Here is a 4,357-nt window from a genome sequence, read left to right on the forward strand (position 1 = left end):
TGTGCTTATGGGCCCCCAACTCTCAGCTTTCAGAACTATTTATAGCTTGTTGTTTTGTTACAAGACACAAATCCTCCTACACACGCTGAGTGATCACACATAGCAGTGTGTAGCAATCTGTTTTGCTTTCAGTAAACTGAGAAATCTAATTCTCAGCAACATGCCATACTTTGCAGCCTCAGGACTTCTTTGGATTAGCCCTTTCAATATCAGTAGAAAAAAAGTAGCACAGATGTTTCCAGCTCAGTGTGCCAGTCTTCAATGTCTTTTCTGCAGCTTTTCCATTCTGTCCATAATTTCAACAGGTTTGTTAAATGGGCCCTTCAAAATTCATGATAATGCATAATTTTAAGTGATTTAAACTATAAGTGCTAGAACCAAATAAGCACTTGATAATGGATATGTAAATTTCCCCTCAAAAGATCATTAGTAGGAGCTCCTGGGTTGCTCAGAGGGTTAAAGCCTCTGCCTTCGGCTCAGGTCATGATCTCAGGGTCCTGGGATCGAGCCCCGCATTGGGCTTTCTGCTCAGCAGGGAGCCTGCTTCCCCTTCTCTCTCTGCCTGCCTCTCTGCCTACTTGTGATCTCTCTCTGTCAAATAAATAAGTAAATAAATCTTAAAAAAAATATCACCCATGCCTTTAAAAAAAAAAAAAAGATCATTAGTATTTCCCTACAACTACCTGTGGTTTTCTCAGAGCATCAGTTTTCCCTGGAAAGCAAGGAAAAGTTAAAGAACAGGAATAAATACCTGAACAAGCAGGGTGTTGTGCATCTTAACCACAGGCATGTTCTTGATGCCTTTCACACACGCAGTGTGTCTTTGTATGAAAACACACACCTTAATGGGGAAATGAGCAGGTATGGAATATACAGTTCAGTGGAAATTATTCTTAAGCCGACAAAGTTAAGATTCAACCATAAAAACCATTAATTTCAAGAAATACAAAAGCAGAATTTTTTTTAAAAATATTTTATTTATTTATTTATTTGACAGAGAGAGAGATCACAAGTAGACAGAGAGGCAGGCCGAGAGAGAGAGAGAGAGAGAGAGAGGGAAGCAGGCTCCCTGCTGAGCAGAGAGCCCGATGCAGGACTTGATCCCAGGACCCTGAGATCATGACCTGAGCCGAAGGCAGTGGCTTAACCCACTGAGCCACCCAGGTGCCCCCAGCAGAATTTTTTTTAAGTCAGGAGAGAATTTTATAAGTAAGCATCACAGTGGGAATTAATGCTTAATAATAATAATGATAATGACAGTAATTTAAAAAATCATGAAAATAATATAAAACAGCTCCGCCTAGCCCCTACCACCCCAACAGTTTGAAGTGCTTTCAGAATTAAGTGGCAGGTGATATCACTGAAGTAAGATGAAGGAACCCTGGAGAGATTTCTCTGTTAAAGAGGTTTTGGAAAACATAAGAATGAAGGTAAATAATAAACTTTGGGGAATGTGAGTACACATTGCTGTGTTAATAAAACTAAATCACCTATATTCTGCTCCAGTTGGAGTTTTGACAGTCAATAAATGAAATAAATGAGCTGTGGCCAAGAGAAAAGGAGATGAGGGTCACAGGGAGTATGGTGCTGAGAACACTCAGCAGAGGTGATGAAAGGCGGATTTGTAAATACAAAAAAAGGAAAACTTAATGGGGAGATAGGAGATGCCAGTCTTAGGGACATTTTTGGTCACTGGAACCTTTGGCTCAGTGCAGCCAAGGCTGGACAGGGATGGTGGTAGCAAGGGAACAGGTGTCAGAAGGTTTCAGTCTGTAACCTCAGGACAGGCGCCTCTCTCTCATCACCTCTTCAGCCAAGAGCCCATGGGGTTATCTAAGCACGCTCTGATCTTACAGTGGGAGTGTTATGCATTTCGTTCTTGCTTTGATCCAAGAGATTAGTGTGCTCTTCACCACGTTCTCCATGAAGAGGGTGGAGACAGACAGGATTAGAGGAAACCTGGGGGACCTGCCTACCAGATGCTGTGCTTAGAGGCAGAGAGCATTCTAGCTTTTTCCCCCCAAGATAAAGTGAAATTACTTTGTAACTCCAGATATCCAGGCAGCCTGTGTCTAGGACATTCTCTACAGCAGAGGCAGAGTCTGGGGGACAGCTCATAGGCCCAGGATATTTTAGGGTTTTGTGTGTTACCAGACTGTCTTGATCATCATGTGATACCTCCTCTCAGACTTTTCATCAGCCCATGAGTCAACACACTGAATAACCATAGAGTGCTACCAGTGCCCAAGTGTTCAGTCATATTCAAGGGCCTTATAGGAACATATGGGTCTCGGTCAGTTGTGTTCAACTCTTGCTTTCTGCTCAGGTTGTGATCTCATGGGTTGTGGGATTGAATCCTGAGTTGGACTCCCAGCTCAGTAGAAGTTTGTTCAAAGTTTGCAGCCCCTTTTCCCTCATGCTCTCTTTCTCTCTCTCTTTCTGAAGTGGATGGATAAATCTTGGGGGGGAAAAAAGGACCTTATAATCATAGGCTACATTTCTTCTTACTTTCTATGGCTTTGACCATGTGCAGAGTGGCCAGAGAATCATTATTTATACCACTTCAAGGGCACCATTATAATAGAAGTTGCCTCTAAAAATGCAGCAGTTAATGTCATATGGAGCAAAATGAAATGAAAAGAGTAAGCAAGGGTTTTGGCATCAAAACTAGATGCCAAATCTGGTCCAGCTGCAGCTGAGAAATCTTGGACCAGCTGCTTGACCTCTGAATGTTTTCCCCTCATCTGTAAAATTAGGGTACTATGTTGATGATGATGTTGATCCCTAGCTCCTGGTGTTATGAATAACACATAAAATGTGAAGGGTAATGTGAGTGTCAGCTGTTCTAGCTGTAACTCAGGGTTGGAGTCCTTGGTTCCATGAAAGCCTAGATCTGCTATTTCTGGCCCATAGCAAGGTTTCTTGGGGGGTGAGCATGACAAGCTTTCCATGGTGGGTGCAGACAGCCCCATGTTCTGAGGCTCTCTAGACCCCTCTAGACCCCACTAGTAGCCCTGATGGATGATAGAGACTTCTATGCAAATGTTGTGGGGCAGGATCAGGCTTACTTTCTTGTAGGCTTGTGCAAAATAAGCTCTACTTTGCATTAGTTTTTAAAAATTACAAACTGCTGCAGAGCCCTGAGTCTAGATTCAGTAGTTTTGAAACCCTGATAAATAGAATTAAATTAAAACACATGATTTAAAAATTACTACATGTTTTCTTCTTTTATGAAAGGTGAAGTCTGAATAGCAATTTTTCTGTTTGAGAAAAGGTAAAAAAAAACCTCTCCCACTATTGGTTTTAGTTTTCCAAAGATGAAGCCAAGATCTTACACTGGAATGGAGGTCAAAACAATGTAAGCCATGTCAAGACATGGCTTTCTACAAAAGTGCCAAGGTGGTCTTTACTATGGGTAGAATTGCATTTCTTCATTCATTCACTCATTCATTCATTCACTTATTCATTTAACTAGGATGCACTGAGCTACTGTGTGCCTACCGCCTCTGGCCTTGAGTGCTGCTCTCACGGAGCTTGTGTCGCTCATGCTGGGTACTGTGCAGTCAAGGGGTTGTCTGACAGGAGATGGGCCTGGTTTTGGAAGGCTTCCCTGAATAAGTGACTTGAAGCTAAGATCTGCAGGATGAGTCAGACTTTATAGTGAAAAGAGGATGAGTACTCACTTCAGTGGCACAGACTAAAAATGGAACAATACAGGGAAGATTAGCATAGTCCCTGTACAAGAGTGACATGCAAACTAGTGACATGTTTTGCATTTTTTGCATGACAACATGAGTGTATTTATTGCCACACAACTGTATATTTAAAATGGTTAAAATGGTACATATTAGTTGTTTCTATCTTACCATAATAAAACAAATGGGGGTGGTATTGAGAAGTTCCCATTGCAGGCAGAAGGAATAGCAGGTAGAACTGTCTAGTGGGAAGGAGGGTGGATGAGAACATAGCTAGCAGGACTTTTTTGTCAAGACTTAGGGGTTGTGTGGCCCAAGAAGAAGCTGCAATTACAGGCGCAGACCACATCAAGCTTGGATATTGATGTCCTGAAACTAGTGGGAGACTGTGGAAGGCTTTCATCAGGGCAGTGATGTATTTGTGTTTTAAAAAATCACCCTGGACTAGGGTGGAGAGCAGGTGGAGGAGCAGCAGATGAGGCTGACCAGTTAGGAAAGTGTCAGATTCCTTCAGTTGGGAGATTGGGTCCCACTTGAACTATGACATTAGGGATAGAGACAAATGGATATATTTGAGAAGATTTGGAGAGCAAATGGCAGAACTTGATGGAATCCTCAGGGGTAAGGGAAGAGACCCCAGAGAGATTTCCATGTTTCTTGAT

At 42.2% G+C, this 4,357-nt stretch overlaps 1 non-coding gene across 1 annotated transcript; it reads left to right on the forward strand.

The window, feature by feature from the left end:
• The first annotated feature begins 3,678 nt into the window (after window positions 1-3,678).
• LOC125084142 (U6 spliceosomal RNA) lies at window positions 3,679-3,780 on the forward strand. Its single transcript, XR_007122501.1, has one exon. It is a non-coding gene; the product is annotated as a U6 spliceosomal RNA (small nuclear RNA).
• Window positions 3,781-4,357: the final 577 nt, after the last annotated feature.

The sequence above is a fragment of the Lutra lutra genome, chromosome 13, assembly GCF_902655055.1.
Source record: "Lutra lutra chromosome 13, mLutLut1.2, whole genome shotgun sequence".
NCBI lineage: Eukaryota > Metazoa > Chordata > Mammalia > Carnivora > Mustelidae > Lutra > Lutra lutra.